The sequence below is a fragment of the Dipodomys spectabilis genome, unplaced genomic scaffold, assembly GCF_019054845.1.
Source record: "Dipodomys spectabilis isolate Male_0828 unplaced genomic scaffold, ASM1905484v1 ptg000234l, whole genome shotgun sequence".
NCBI lineage: Eukaryota > Metazoa > Chordata > Mammalia > Rodentia > Heteromyidae > Dipodomys > Dipodomys spectabilis.
The window spans coordinates 16,539,032-16,556,463 of record NW_024870911.1 but is presented as its reverse complement, the minus strand read 5'-3'; positions in this window follow the sequence as shown (position 1 = coordinate 16,556,463).

The following is a 17,432-nucleotide window of genomic DNA, read 5'->3' as shown; positions in this document are numbered from 1 at the left end:
CCGGCTTTTTTCTTTTTGCTTATGTGGTGCTGAGGAATCAAACCCAGGGCCTCATGCATGCAAGGCAAGCGCTCTACCACTGAGCCACCTTCCCAGCCCGTGCAGTCCTGCTTTTTGTTAATTAATTGGAGAGGGTTATCTCATGAACTTTTCTTCCCAGGCTGGCTTTAAATCAAGACTTCCAGATTTACATTTTTTAATAGATAGAATTACAGACATGAACTACAGGTGCCCTGTTTTTTCTTTTACTTTTCTTTTCGTTTCTTTTGTGGTGCATGAAAACCAGGCCCTTATTTCCCCACACACACACACTCGTTTCCTTCCTTCCTTCCTTCCTTCCTTCTTTCTTTCTCTTTCTTTCTTTCCCTCCCTCCCTCCCTCTCTCTGTCTGTCTCTGCCTCTATCATCTCTCTGTGTCTCTGTCTCTCTGTGTCTCTGTCTCTGTATCTGTCTCTGTCTCTCTCTCTTTGGCAGTTCTGGGACTATGAAATCAGGACCTTGGCCGTGCTAAGCAGGCACTCTATCCATCGAGGCCCTCTGCCAGTGCCTGTGTTCGTTATTTTAAGATAGGGTCTCAGTTTATGACAGCTTGTACTTCAGTCATCCTGTGTGTGCCTCCTTACACTACTGGATGACTGTAGCTTAAGATGAAGTCTTACAAACTTTTGAGGTCTAGGCTGACTTCAAACCTTAATCTCCCAGTTTCTGCCTCTCAACAAACTAGAAGAACAGGTTTGAGCTATCATGCCCAGACATCTTTTTTAACTTTTTCTTCACCCCCCACTTTTCTTTTTCTTCTTTCTTTTCTTTCTTTTTTAGGGAGCAGTGAGGGGGCAGTCTGGGCTTAAACTCGGAGCCTGGGCACTGTCCTTGAGCTATTTTTTTTCCTCAAAGCTAGTGCTGTATCACTTGAACCACAGCTCATGTTCTGCTTTTTGGTGGTTAATTGGAGATTAGAGTCTCCCAAACTTTCCTGCCTGGGATGGCTTCAAACAGTGACCCTTAGATCTTAACCTCCTGACTAGCTGGGAATAGGTGTGAGCCAGCCCAGGCAGGCAAATATGAAAGAATCCTATCTGCAGTTAGCCAGCCAAAAGCTAGAAGTGGGAAATGTGGTTCAAGTGGTAGAGCACCAGCCATAAGCAAAAAAGCCAAATGAGAATGTAAGGCCCTGAGTTCAAGCCTCAGTATCAGACCACCACACACACACACACACACACACACACACACACACACACACACACACACACACACTTTATAAGCCCAATAAGCTCCCTTCCGATGGCTTAGCCTGTTCCTTCCCTTTCCATAGTTTAGCATGATCCTTTCCCAGGAATTTAGCAAAGCCAGTAAATAATCAACCTCCAGCCCCCCTTTACCTTAAGAGGCGCTCCTCTGGGGTAGCCACCACCATATAAGGCACAAGATGTGACAGGTTTGAATATCTATAGCAACACGCTTAGACTTAATAGTTTCACTTAGTTTATTTAAACTCTTCAATACAATCCATACCAATAGCTAACTCTTAGGCCTAATTCTACTAAGCATGTCCCACACCCAGGGAAGCTCACGTGTCAAGTCACTGGTCTGGAGGTCAAGGAGGGTTTGAGGGTAACCACCAGGCTGCTCTGAGTCACTGAAGGGAGAAGCGGCTGCCTTGCCCGGCAGGCTCCAGTGGAGGGTCGGTCTGACGTGGAGTCATCCTGCTCGGGAAGGTCGTCTCGCTGGGTCTCTGCTGCCCTGGGTTTTTATATGTTTTAGGCTGGCCTTTCATTTCTGGCTATGTCTGATTACCAGGGTTGCCTTGGTGACAGCTTTGCTTCTGGTCAGGTCTGGTTACAGGTGAGGGCGGAGCTGGCTTGCCTCTGGCTGAGTCTGGTAGTGATGAAGGCTAGTTGCCTTGGTGACGGCTCTGCAGGCTCCCTGGGTGTGTTCTTATCTATCCATTCCATAGTTCTAACTTCTGACTTCTGACCCCTAATTTTACAGCTTAACATTTCATATTATTTCACAGCACATAGACATACAACATATTTCTATTCAATAGTTCAATATCATGTCAATATTCAATAACGCATTATGTCAGTACATATAATGTCAGTATTCAATAACACACATTATGTCAATATTTCATAATATTCACTACAAAGATCCCCTTAGAGTAACCTTCAGGTCTGGGCAGCTGCAAGGCCCCTTATCTACTTACTTGGGCAGCAGCCATAAATCCTAGTCCACCATGATGAAGCCCCTGGTCCACACCAGGGTCCCTGCCTCCTAGGTCCTCTCCTATCCTCTAGCCTCTCCTAGCCTCTGTTAGTATTCTGCTCAACTTTGGTTCTCAGCTCCACCCACACCTGGGGCCCCTCCCATTCCTGGAGTTCCTGCCATACAGCCGGCCCCTCCCTCTCTCTGCCCAGGCCCACCTGAAATCCCATCTACCTCACTTCCTATCCCTTAGGCCCTCCTGTTACCTGGATGGGGACAGAGGCCATATGCTCCCTCTTGGGAGAAATATGGCTCCTCTAATAAACCTTATAATAGTCTTTCTTCTGTGCCTGCCTGCCTCTGCGTCGTGGTTCTCTGGGATGGATGTGGCAGATCCTTCAGCCTCAGTAGGTTATGTAGTTCACCTCAGTCAATAGACGGCACTTCTCACTCTGCTCTTGTAGAAGGGGTCTTGCCGGTCCCTTTACCGGCAACAAACTTTTCTTTGTCTTTGTATCTGAATGTCTGCATGGTTTTCTGGCAAAGTCTAATATACTCTAATACACATCTTCAAGGATTGGGGCAACACAAGTGGAGGAATAGGAAAGGAAGGATGCCCAAGCCCTGTGGGGACCAGGTGGCCTGCACACCCTTCCATGATCCCTTTAACATGTGAATCACTAGAACCTGGGCTTGGTCACTGCGTTGGCCTGGGTTAGTTGTCCTGTTATAGTAGTAGATAACGCTCATTGGCCCAGTTACAGGCACTCATCTATGATTCAGCGATGTTGCTCTGAGATCCTGCCAGTTAGAACATCCTATGGATTGACCTGCAGACCCAAGGAGGTTAATGGGCCTTGGAAGTGGATTAGTTTTGCTAATGACCATATTTAGGTTGGGGGGGAGGGGGGGTCTGTAGGTCAGTCAGTTCCCTAGATAGCCCTGGAGTAATCCAGTCCACACCCTTTCTTGCTTATAATTCTCAAAAAAATAACTATAGAGGGGCCAAGCAGGGTAGCACACACATGTAATCTCAGGTAGGTGGGAAGAGGTGGTTGGAAGATCCTGATCTATGATAAGCCAGAGCAAAAACACAAGACCCTATTTGAAAATCAGACTCAAGTAAAAGGAACTAGGGGCATGGCTTAAGTGATAGATTGCTTACCTAGCAAGCACATGAATCAGTTCAAACTCCAGTATTGCCTCCAAAAAAACCACATTTTTTAAAGAATAGCCATACAGCCAGGCACTGGTAGCTCAGCCTGTAATACTAGCTACTCAGGAGGCTGAGATCTGAGGATCACAGTTCAAAGGCAACCTAGGCAGAAAAATTGGTGAGACTCTTCTCTCCAATTAAGTACCAGAAAACCAGAAGTGGAGCTGTGGCTCAAAGTGGTAGAGCATAAGCCCTGACCCAAAAGAACTCAGGGAGAGGGCCAAGGCCCTGAGTTCAAGTCATATACAAAACTATAGAATGTGCTAGAAATGCAATAACCTGAAGTGGGGCAAGGAGCTGCCTGAAACAGTTGGATGTGGTTGGGACACTCCCCCAACGGTCAGTTATATTACAACTTGGTACTTCCAGTTTCTTCTCACACACTAGGTAAGAGGTAAGTCTAAATAATTTCTTGCAGCCATCCTGGTGCCTCTTGCTGGGTGGAGGGAATTCTCCATCCAGTGCTGTAAAACCCAGAGGTGAGAGAGGCCATTCATTGAACGCAGATGTCTAGCTTAAGGTGAGCTAGGAGGGCTCTGCTTGGGGAAAGGCTGAGGTCTTAGCCTTAGGAAAGCTTTGCCTATAGAGAATGCTCTGGTTCTGCTTTGATTAACTCCCTAAATGGCTAGAATCACCAGTCTCTGAGTAGCCTCTAAACCCTGTATGGAAAGTTGAGGCCTATCTTCCGAAGATGGAAAAGTTGTACTGGTAACTGAGTATGCCAGATAAGGTCTGGCATCTTGTCTTCATGGTGGGAGAAGGTGAAGCTTTCCCCCCACCCCCCACCTCTCAGGTGATGGGCGTACCTAATAGCTTACTATACCTGTCATTCCAGTGCCTAGGACTGGGAGTTTCCTGTGACCCTGCCCCCTGACCTGACCCTATTTAGGCCTGGACTGGCTCAGGTACCATTACTCCATTCCAGATGTCTCCATGTTCCTGTCCTGTCTCCTGACTCCTGGCTCTTCTTCCGTCACTATGGTGTCCCACTTCCGCTCTCCATTGGAGCTGAGTTGATTTGTTGGTATTGTTTTTGTTCTTTCTTTCCTCTCTGGCTTTCATGGCATGTTCCTGACAGTGTTAAGTGTATTTGCTGAACTGCTGGTCTTTGAGACAGGAGTCCACCATGCAGTCACCGGCCTTTTAATAAGTACTCCAAGATTCAACTTCTCAAAATGTGGCTTCTCAGGGCTTGCCTCGCATGCATGAGGCCCTGGGTTCGATTCCTCAGCACCACATAAGCAGAAAAAGCCAGAAGTGGCACTGTGGCTCAAGTGGTAGAGCGCTAGCCTTGAGCTGAAGAGCTGAGGAACAGTGCCCAGGCCCAGGCCCTATGACCAACCAAAAAAAAAAAAAAAATGTGGCCTCTCTGTTTTCTCACCTTGTGGTTGGGATGTGGTTGGGACATTGCCAACAGCCAGTCACATTACAACTGGGTATTCTGTTTTTTCTCACACACTACGTGACAGGTCTTCACTCAAGTGAGGGAAGGAGAGAGAGACATTATGGCTGGTGACAAAATTGGGTTTGGAATTGTTAGCATTATATTCACCTTTAATCCTCAGCTCCACCCACCCTGAGCTCCTCCCACTCCCGGAGTTCCAGCCATACAGCTGGCCCCTCCCTTTCTCTGCCCACACCTACCTGAACTCCCATCTACCTCACTTCCTATCCCCCAGACCCTCCTGCTACCTGGGGAACGGAGGCTATGTGCTCCCTCTTGGGGAAATATGGCTCTTCTAATAAACCTATAATAAGCTTTCTCCTGTGCCTGCCTGCCTCTGGGTGGTTCCCTGGGATGGATGTGTGGGATCCTTCAGAAATGGCAAATCCAGCAGTTCATCAGGTGACCCTTAAAGATCCCAGCATGGGAGAGCTGCCTCATCCTTATGGGAAAGGGTTGGCTTTTTCCCTGGGATGACTTCAAATCATGCCCCTCCCAATCTCTACTTCTCAAGTAGCTAGACTTACAGGCATGAGCTGCTATACCTTTCTGGACCTTAAAACTTATTTTGGTAGTGCTGGGATTTGAGCACAGGGCTTCAAAATTGTTAGGCTGGTTCTCTACCACTTTAATCTCCAGCCCTGTTTTTTTTTCTCCCTGGTCATTTTTAGATAGCCTCTAGCTTCCTACCCAGGCACTTACCTGAGCTGCAATACACCTACTTTAGACTTCACATTGTTCTGGGATCACAGGTCTGTGCCACTGTGTCCAGTCTTGCTTCGTGGAGGGGGAGTCTTGCATATTTTTTGGTCCAGACTTGCCTTGAACCTCAATCTTGCCCATCTCAACCTCCAAAGTAGCTGGGATTACAGGCCTGGGTCACTGATGGTCATTTTTGTTGTTGTAACTGATTTTTTTTAGTAGACAATGTATGATTTTCTAATAAGCTCAGATCATCTGCAAATACAGATGACTGCCTCTTATTTTAATTTTCTTGGCAATTTCTCTGGTTAGGATCACCATATAATGTTGAACAAAGGGCTGAAAGCAAAATACTCTTGCCTCATTCCTGACATTAGGGGAAAAACATAGCATTTTTACCATTAAGTACAATCTTAGTAGTGGAGGTTTTAGTAGATGGCTGATGATGTTTAGCAAATTGATTAAGTTATCTTCTTGTGTGTGTGCATCTATTTGACCTCCTGTATCTCCCTCTTTCCCCATCCTTGCACTGCCCTATTATTCAATAACTTTCAGTAAGTTTCCTTATGCCATCTTCATACATAGATACCACATCTTTTAATATTATTTAGATCTCATCATACTCTTTCCCTTGAAGTAAGTCTCTAATTTATCACCTTACAGCACCCTCTCCTCCCACTTTCTCATCCCTCCAAACAGTCTACAATTACAATATATAAACAAGAACAAAAAAAGTTGAACAAAAAAACTCAAAACAGAAAAAATAAAACAATAAACAATGAAAAAAAATGTAATGATGTTCAGGCAATTAGTTACCTAGTGGGTAATAAGGATGGATTAGGAATAGAATAGAGATAGAAGAAAATATAATCAAGCCAGAAGTTGGTGTGTGTGTGTGTGTGTGTGTGTGTGTGTGTGTGTGTGTGTGTGTGTGTTGACACTGAGAGTTGAACTTCACCCCTTGTATTCTTACCTGACCTTTCACTGGAGGCTGGCTTCCTACCACTTGAGCCACACCCCTACTTTGAAGACTAATTGCAGATAGAAGGAAAAGTATAGATGGGGAAGGGCAATAGGAAAGGAAAGAAAATATGGCTTAAGATTGAATATTGATGATATTTGACAAAGGAGCCAAAGGCATACAGTGGAAGAAGCACAGCCTCTTCGACTACTGGTGCTGGGAAAACTGGGTGGCCACATGCAGAAAACCAAAAGTGGACCCTAGCCTGGTATCATGCACTAACATCAACTCAAAATGGATTAAAGACCTCAACATTAAACCTGATACTCTGAAACTACTGCAGGACAGAGTAGGAGAGACAATTGAACTTATAGGCACAGGCAGGAACTTCCTGAACAGAGTCCCAGGGTCACAACAAATTGAAGAGAGACTTAATAAATGAGACTACCTTAAAATAAAAAGTTTCTGCACAGTCAAAGAAACAGCAACCTAACTAGAAAGACAGCCAAGTAATTGGGAAAACATGTTTACCAGCAATATATTAGACAAGGGCCTAATATCTATTATATACCGGGAACTCAAGAAATCAACCCCTCCCAAATCTAACAAACCAATCATTAAATGAAAGGGAGCTAAATAGAGACTTCTCAGAAGAAGAGATAAAAATGACAAGGAAACATATGAGGAAATGTTCATCATCCCTGGCTGTAAATGAAATGCAAATAGAAACAACCCTGAAATACCACCTTACCCCAGTCAGAATGGCCAACATCCTAAAGTCAGCCAACAACAATCACTGGAGGGGATGCGGAGAAAGAGGAACCCTACTGCATTGCTGATGGGAATGTACACTAATACAACCACTTTGGAAAGCAGTCTGAAGGTACTCAGAAAGCTAAATATAGACCTCCCCTATGACCCAGCCATACCACTCCTAGGCATCTACCCTGAACAACAGGAACCAGGATACAAGGACACATACACCTCCATGTTCATTGCAGCACTGTTCGCAATAGCCAAGATATGGAAACAACCCAGATGCCCCACTACTGATGAGTGGATTCAAAAATTGTAATACCTATATACAATGGAATATTATTAGCCATTAGAAAGGACAAAATAATGGCATTTGAAGAGAAATGGATGGAACTACAGCAAATCATTTTGAGCCAGGTAAGCCAAGAGCAAAGAGACAAATGGCACATGGTCTCCCTGATATGTGGATGCTAAAGCCAAAATGCAAGGAGATATGACAAAGTAAACAGAAACAAAGGACTTCCACTCATTTTGTCATATCACTGCTAAACGACTCCATGTTCTTGACCACATATATGATATATATATGTATATATGCCTACACACACACACACACACACACACACACACACACACACACACACACACACACACACACACACACACACCCATATATGCCTGCAATGGAGGGAAGCTAGGAGAAGGACACATAATCAGAGGGAAACGGGAAAACATACAACAGAGGAAGGGAGAAACAATCACAGCCCAACAGTCCTGGGACAGCTTGCCATTGAGTTTGGTTCACAAGACGTGATTGAGGAGAAGGAGAAGGTCTGACAGGGCCCTACAGCAAGTTGCACTGGTAACTTGGACACTGGCAGACTATGACACCACTGCAACCTGGAAAACACACACACACAAACACACACATATGCACGCACACACACACACATGCATGCACACACACACATGCACGCACGCACACACACACACATGCGCACACACACACACATGCACAGAGAGAGAGAGAGAGAGTGTCAAGGCTCACGCACTCTTGAACCTTGAGTTCCTGTAAGCAAGGCTATTTATTTAGTTCAGTAGAAGGAAGGTTACTATAGGTATGGACAGAAAACAAGGTATCAGTCTCTCTTGTAGTTACAAACACTGACATGAGACATAGGTTGTATACATAATAATAACATTGCTAGGGAACAGAGGGAAATGGTAAACATTTTCAAAATCCGTAACTGTAATCTAAACATTCATCTTAGTTTCATTGTCTCAAGCTTCATAGAGTCCAAACAATTCTAGCTGCAACATCATCTAGTCCAGTCAACTGTGACTTCCATATCATAGGGTCCAGTTAATACTAACTTACACATTTATTTTGCCTATTCTTTTTCTTTTTTTTTTTGGTTGGTCGTGGGGCTTGAACTCTGGGCCTGGGCGCTGTCCCTCAGCTCTTCAGCTCAAGGTGAGTGCTCTACCACTTGAGCTACAGCGCCACTTCCGGTTTTCTGGTGGTTTATTGGAGATAGGAGTCTCACGGTCTTTCCTGCCCGGCCTGGCTTTGAACCTCGAGCCTCAGATCTCAGCCTCCTGAGTAGCTAGGATTACAGGCGTGAATCACCAGCGCCCGGCTGCCTACTCTTTTTCAACCTTTCCAAGGTCCAGTTCTCAGCCTTCTGAGTACTGAGGAGGTGGCATTCCATCCTCTCAACCCTTTCCTAGTCTTATAGCTTGGCTTCAGAGTTTCCCACATACTGCCTGAATGCCTACAGCTGAGGGGCCAGCTGGACTGACAGCAATTCCACGGCAGTGTAGATGCCAGAAGCATCAGTGACATACCTGGAAAAGATGTAGGACAGTGATTTAAGGCTCCCTGCAGAAAGCCAGGTACTGGTAGCTCATAACTGTAATCCTAGCTACTCAGGAGGCTGAGATCTGAGGATTGTGGTTCAAAGCTAACCTGAGCAGAAAAGTCCATGGAGACTCTTATATCCTATTAACAACCAAAATGCTGGAAGAGAAGCTGTGGCTCAAGTAATAGAGCACCAGCCTTGAGGGGTAAAAAAAAAAAAAAGCTCAGGGATAGCTCCCAAGCCTGAGTTCAAGCCCAATACCACACAAAGAAGAAAGGAAAAATGTAGATACTGGATTCATAAAGTCCAGAATCCGTTAGACTCAAGAGGAGAAGATGGGGAAGTTGCTCTGAAGAGAAAGTTCCTGGCAGCCAGGGAATTTCCTATATCTGACTGTGTTCCAGGATTTTCCCTGAAAGGCAGAAAAAATGGATAGCACCAACAGCTCCCAAGTATGACTCATACAAATCCAATTCAGTGAGTAAATGAGTTTAATGGGGGCGGTCACTAAATACAGCGGTGGACAACTGTCCACCATGCAAAGTCTTTCCAGTCACTGAAGTTGCCACCATTGCACACACCTAGTAAACTCCCATTTAAATGGTTTCATAACAGAAATTTAGGGTACGAGTGCCACCTACTGTCCAAACCCATAACTAAGTACAGTCTCAGATAAAAGGGCTTTTGGAAAATTAATGAGTATTTTCTCCTTGCCTTTATCAAGGATTCTGCTGGTTTTGGCAAATACTCTGCCAAATACTCTGCTTGTTTTTCTGCATTCTGACACATAGAACAGCTAAATAAACCTAAATGGTGGCTTCAAGATGGAGTTACTCTGGCTGGAATTCAGAAGAATCACTAGCATTACTACATCACTACATACTGCAACTCTTTGTGTCCATAAAAAAGCAATGAACTTACTAAGCCCTTGGAGATTGAAGATTTGAGATGGAGGGGTCTATTTTCCTTAGAGCTGGCCTTGAATAAGCCTAGAGTTTTGTGAGGAGTGGGGGGGGGGCTGGGTGCTTTTTTTTTTTTTTTTTTTTTTTGCCAGACCTGGGGCTTGAACTCAGGGCTTGTGTACTGTTCCTCAGCTTCTTTTGCTCAAGGCTAGCACTCTACCACTTAAACCACAGTGCTACTTCTGGCTTTTTCTGTTTATGTGGTACTGAGGAATCGAATCCAGGGCTTCTTATGTGCTAGGCAAGCACTCTACCATTAAGCCCCATTTCCAGCCCCTTTTCTGTTTTCTGTGGTACTAAGGATTCAAACCCAGGGCTTCATGGATACTAGGCAAGCACTCTACCACTAAGCCACATACCCAGCCCCTTGGGTATTAACCTGAACTTTTTTTGCTCAAAGCTAGAGCCCTAGTGGCGCTGTAGCTCAAGTGGTAGAGTGCTCACCTTGAGCTGAAGAGCCAAGGTATACTGCCCAAGCCCAGAGTTCAAGCCCCACAACTGACAAAAAAAAAAAAAAAAAGCTAGAGCTCTACCACCTGAGACACAGCTCTATTTCCTGCTTCTTGGAGGTTGGTCGGAGATAAAAGTATCACAGACTCCTGCTGGGGCTACCTTTGAATTGTGATCTTCAGCTCTCAGCCTCCTGAGTAGCTAGGATTACAGGAGTGAGCCACTGGCATTTGTCTCAACAATGTCTGTCTTCTGAGTTTTCAATAGAGCAGCAAGCAGTACAGACCACAGATTTTAGTAACAAAATTGTAGATATATGCCCCTGTCAAAACTCAAACGGTAAATATCATATATGTAAAAATCAATTGAACCTACGTAGAATTTATTTGAGGAGGGGGAGTAAATGAGGGAAAGATAATATATATCCTGGTTTCTGGGCTGTTTCTTAAGCCAATTCCATCTATTGCTATGGAGAGTCATTTTCTATTCTTTTTTTTGGGTCCGGTCGTGGGCCTGAACTCTGGGCCTGGGCGCTGTCCCTCAGCTCTTCAGCTCAAGGCTAGCGCTCTACCACTTGAGCCACAGTGCCACTTCCAGTTTTTTTTCTTTTTGCTTATGTGGTGCTGAGGAATCGAACTCAGGGCCTCAGGCATGCAAGGCAAGCGCTCTACCACTGAGCCACCTTCCCAGCCAGGTCATTTTCTATTAATGGTTCTTTTTTTTCTTTTGTTCCCCTGCCCCTGACATTATGTATGTTCATTTTTGCTAAGAGAAAAGGTCAAATGCTCACCTCTTCTTTTGTAATATAGCCAAACTTTGCCAATACCCACTATTTGCTTTTTTCCCAACTCATTTTACTACAGCTTCAGGCTCAAGAGCACATGGTGTACTTTCCAATTATTTCTGCAATCGGAGTATTGCTGCACTGTACTGTACTACTACACTTTAATCTTGCTGTTTTTATTTTTAATAAACTTCTGCCTGTAAGCCAGGAGTTTCTTTCCAGGTATCCGATGCAAATGCAAGCTGGATCAACATGAGCTTCCAGAGTGACCAGATAGGCTCTGACTTAAGTTTAGTCCGGGTCTACACATGGTTAACCCCTTCTTAAGCCAGGACAATTGGCAATTGCTACAACTAAAACTGGAAGAAAAATACACAACATAACAGGATTGAAAATAGGCAGTGTCTTCATTTCTTAGAAATCTCATCCCACTCTCACCTGCAAGATGTGAAGATTTCTCTCCTCTTAGCCTATGCTTTTCCCTCTTTTTTTTTGTTCCAGTCCTGGGGCTTGAACTTATGGCCTGGGCACTGTCCTTGAGTCTCTTTGTGCTCAAGGCTAGCACTCTACCACTTGAGTCACAATGCCACTTCTGGCTTTTTTCTCAGTGGTTTATTGGAGATACGAGTCTCATGGACTTTTCTGCCCAGGCTGGCTTTGAACTGTGATCCTTAGATCTCAGCCTCCTGAGTAGCTAGGATCACAGGCATGAGCCCCTGTGGCCTGCTGGTAAATATTATTTTATATAATCAGGGAAATAGAGGTATTGTGCCTTTGTGCTCCTCCTACAAGTCTCACTGTGTGTGAATGACTAGAGCAGGATACATTTTCTTACTTTAGGCCATCTAGTTATTAAGCTAATGCCATGTATTTAGGTTTTCATTACAGCCTTATTTCATTACCTCTACAGGTGTCTGTATTTGTTAGAGCTGATCCTGCTAATAACCACAGCGCTGCTAAGATAGCTCAGTGATAGAGGAGTTGTCTAGCATGTACAAGGTATGGATCAAGCAAAGCCTAGCATCAACACACACACACACACACACACACACACACACACACACACACACACACACACAGTGGTAGTAATGCTAACCATACCATCCAAACCATTATTTAGCAAAAGTTTATTATGTGATAACTTCAGTCTGGGAAGGGCTGGAAGGAGTGGTGTAGCAAACTCTGCTTTCAGGAACCCAGTTGACAGAAGTCTAGTGTCTTAAAAATGTGGTAGCCAAGGTTTCCTTGGGAGTTGTAATTCACCTGAAGGTAAGAAAATGGTGACAGGACAGAATATTCTAGGAGTCAGGCCTGGAAGTGGAGTCCTTCTCTCCATTGTTGAGAATTCAATCACATGATCCAACTAACTCCAGGACAGTGAAAAAGATAGTTCATGTGTGTGGCCAGAAGACAATAGATTGGTGAAACACTGTATTGTCGCTTAACAAACTTCTTTTTATGCATGCTTTATATAAATACTATATTTTTAACATGTCATATATCATATCACATTATATTTTTACCTTTATTATTTTTAATCATTATGTAGCCTTATATTTCAGATTATCTTCTTGGTACACAGCATATATATGTTGCTAACTTCCTGAGATACAATTTTTTTCATATTTAAGCACATCTGAAATTAGAAGTGTTAATGAACTTTGACAAATGCGTATACCCACATAATTCACACTCTGGCTACTTTTAGGATCTGATGTTCTCCTTTCATGCTTTTTATTAAGTTCCATTGTAATGTCTCTATACATAGGTGTTTTTTTTTTTGTTTTGGCCACAGGTACCAGTGGAAGATTAAAAATGGTCATATGTTCTTCATAGCCATACTAACCAAGCAAAGTTTAGTCACATACTGGCTCATGCCTTAGCTACTCAGGAGAGGTAAGAATTGGGGACTGAAGCCAATTGGGCAGATAAATTCAGAGACTCTTATCCAATTAACCAGCAAAAAGCCAGAAGTAGAGGTGTGGCTCAAATGGTAGAGCTCTAACTTTGAGTGAAAAAAACCACCAAATAGTTAATTATAATAAGAGTGATCAATCAGAGAACATGCAGGGCATAACACAGAATCACCTGTACACAGATATCTAGAGAAGGATGGAGACGGATGGAGAACACATGATGGACAGACAGAGCTGCAGCTTTCAAGGAAGATATTCTCTTTTGAATGAGGATTTTCGTGCTGACCTATTGTCTGAGACTTCATTTGTCAGATTCTGACAAAAACCAGAGGAGGCTAGACTGATAGCGGATGACAGTGCTTCTGCAACACTAGCTGACATTGCCTGCCACTGAGCTGCAATACTAAGCAGGCCTTGTCTATTACAGGGCTAGGATCCTAAGTGGTCTCTGCCAGCTGCACAGCCAGAAGGGCTATGAAGCCAGCAGAGCTGTGTGGGCTCTGACCAACTCAAACAATAGCAGAAGAAAATTCTGTATCACTGGAGCCTGGCAATTCTTCACTGTTTTGATGGCTCTAGCATGCTTGTAATTAATGAAGGCATTTCCATTTTCCTGACTTTTGGGGGGCAGTCACAATGTAATCCAAGCGGGCCTCTACTCATGAGCCCACCCCCTCTGCCTCCAGAGTGCTGGACTTACTGGTATGTACCAACTCACATCTGACTACCCACCATTTATTAACTGTCTTGGAAATGCTCACTGGACTTGAAAAAAAGCAGATGTTGAGTTTTCTCAGCCCAAGTTTTTTTTTTAATTTTAATTTTATTGTCAAGATGACGTACAGAAGGGGTTACAGTTACATGAGTAAGGTAGTGATTACCTTTCTTGTCTAACTTGTTACTCCCTCCCCCATTTTTCTCCCTCCCTCCCTCCAACTTTTAACTTTTATTATATAACTGTCTTTTGTTCCTCTGAACTTTCTATCTACTTGTCACTAATATATTTCCAAACTTTCTTCTTCTGGTTATACAAATCTCTCCTCCATAAATTCAAATAGGTATCTGATCAAGTTTTTTTTTTTTTTTTTTTTAAGAAATCACCCTTGGGGCTGGGAAGGTGGCTCAGTGGTAGAGCGCTTGCCTTGCATGCATGAGGCCCTGGGTTTGATTCCTCAGCATCACATAAGCAAAAAGAAAAAAGCCGGAAGTGGCGCTGTGGCTCAAGTGGTAGAGTACTAGCCTTGAGCTGAAGAGCTAAGGGACAGCGGCCAGGCCCAGAGTTCAGGCCCCACGACCGGACCCCCCCAAAAAAAAGAAAAGAAAAGAAAAGAAATCACCCTCAAACCCTTCTGGACAGCTTTAATTTTGAAGAGGTGATCTGAAGCCCAGATGTACAATTTATTATCTCCCTACCTCATTACCTTAGTGACTCCAGTTGCCTTTCTTTGATGCTGGACTGGTTCTAGGATTCCACATCACTCATTTTTGACCTGCTGATTTTTCTTGGTATAATAAATCCACTCCTAATTTCCTGAAGAATAATGTCTGGAATATCAGTTTTTTGAGAGCATGCATATCTGAAATAGTCTTTACACCAGACTCACAATTAAATCATGGTTTGGCTCAGAGTAAAATTTTAATTAAAAAATAATGTTCCCAAACATCTGAAGGCAATTGATGCAGTGGCACGTACCTTCAATCCCAGCGCTTGGGAGATGAAGGCAGGAGAGTCTTAAATTTAAAGCTAGTCTATGGGACACGACCCTGTCTCAAAAAGCCAACCATGGTAGACTGGTTGCCCAATATCTTGCATTTGAACTAAAGCTAGTCTATGGGACACGACCCTGTCTCAAAAAGCCAACCATGGTAGACTGGTTGCCCAATATCTTGCATTTGAACTCCACAATCTCCAAAAGAAAAAAAAAAATGAGGGCAGCTGGTTGTGGTGGGATACATTTGTAACCCCAGTATTCAGGAAGCAAAGATAGGAGGATCACTAAGCTCAAGGCCAATTTGGAATGGCTTTGTCTCAAAATTAAAAAAAAAAAATTGAGGGCATCCTCCTTTTTTTCTTGCATCCAAACATTATTTTCTAAGGGATGTTTAGATTATGAGAAGCTCATTAGACCCACTGGTTTGAATTGTACAGAAAATAATTATCTTTTAGAACACAGATAAGAAGAACAAGTTACAAATGTTACAAAGATGTTACAAAAATATCAGCTAACCACATGCCTAGACTGCAGCCACTCTTTTAACTCTGTAATGACAAAGATTAAAAAAAAAAAAACAGCTAATTACACATATATTCTGGTAACTTAGAAATTCCTGAAAGAGCTTATTGTGAAGATTGAAAAGCTCACGACACTGTCCGGCTTAATCACAAGGACTTTAGCAGCAGGACATAAACACTGTTTTCTTTTTTGGGGGTCTGGTCCTGGGGCCTGAACTCTGGGCTTGGGCGCTATCCCTCAGCTCTTCAGCTCAAGGCTAGTGCTCTACCACTTTGAGCCACAGCGACACTTCTGGCTTTTTTTTTTTTTTTTTTTTTGCTTATGTAGTACTGAGGAATTGAACCCAGAGCCTCATGCATACAAGGCAAGCACTCTACCACTGAGCCACCTTCCCAGCCCATAAACACTGTTTTCTTAAGAAAAGCCACAAACTACCTGCCATTCAGCTCCCTCTTCATTCTTGGTGGGTAGGGCCGAAATGAGATTTAAAAGTCAAGGCCTATTCACTTGTGAGGCAGGTGCTCTTCCCAGTGAGCCATACCCGAGGCCTCAAGATAAAGAGTATCTACAGGATTTTTCTGTTGAGCTAGTGGGATTTCCTTACAGAAAATGTTTCCAAAAATATATTCATGCTCTTTACCTCTGTTTAGGGCCCAATTTTCTCAGGGTTTGCTTTCCAGCTTCTAAAATGTCACTGCTGTTAACTCCTTTCTCTTTCTCCTCACAAGTTTCTAACTTCTGGTCTGGGCAATAATAGATGAATTTGCCCATGCTCCTTAATTCCAGTTCCTACCAGAGTGACTCCTGTGGACCTCCCCCTTTTTTTAAAAAAATCAGTCGTGGGGCTTGAACTCTGGGTCCCGGCACTGTCCTTGAGTTCTTCAGCTCAAAGCTAGTGCTCTACCACTTGAGCTACAGTGCCACTTCCAGGTTCCTGGTGGTTAATTGGAGATAAGAGTCTCATGGACTTTTCCTGCCCTGGCTGGCTTTGAACTGTGATCTTCAGATCTCAGCCTCCTGAGTAGCTAGGATTACAGGCATGAGCCACTGGCGCCTGGCTTGGACCCCTTTATATAAGTGAAGTAAATCAGGCTCAGCGAGACAAACAGTGCATGTTTTCTCTCATATGTGGACATTAGATCTAAAATACAAATATATGAAAGCATATACAGGGTTTTGTGCATCTACCTAAACCAATTAACTTAAGGATGGTATACTCAATCCAAAGGTATAACTCATCTGAACAACTAATGAACTGTTTAACAAAATGAATACCAGGACCAGAGGACAACATACAACAGGGGGCCCATCGGCTGAACTGGACATTGATGAAAACGAACTAAGCAACTCAAGGGCAGCGATGGGAGGGACGGAATGAGAGGGAACGAGGGAAGAGCTAACACCTAACAAAAGGAAAGAAATGGACATATCACCGATATGGAAGAAATAGTTGTATTGTCAAAGCTAACAGAATTCACAGACTTTATAGACCACGATAATGACAATTGGCCTTGTGAAGGTTAAAATGTGTTTGTGACTTTAACTAAGTATCACTATCTTACAATACTGTGGTTTGTGAAGTTTATGTAATCACTTAATCTCAATAAAAAATTATAAAATATGAATACCAGGAAGCCGAAACAGGTTTTATTTGGGAGGAGGTTAAGAGGAGGGAGATATGTGAGTGGAGGGAGGAGAAATACAATTATATTCAATGTACACTCTGTAAAAATTGAACCACATAAAAGTCGGGATGGAAAGATCGGAGAAAGGATGGAAAGGGTGACAAGATGTATTGTACTGACTTGTGGTATTGAAATCTCTTTATATAATTATTATTACATAATTTAAATAATATTAATTTTTTAAAAAATAGAGTCTTCCTTTGCAGCTCCTTAAACCAACATTCTCATGCCTCAGTCTCCTAACTGCTGGAATCA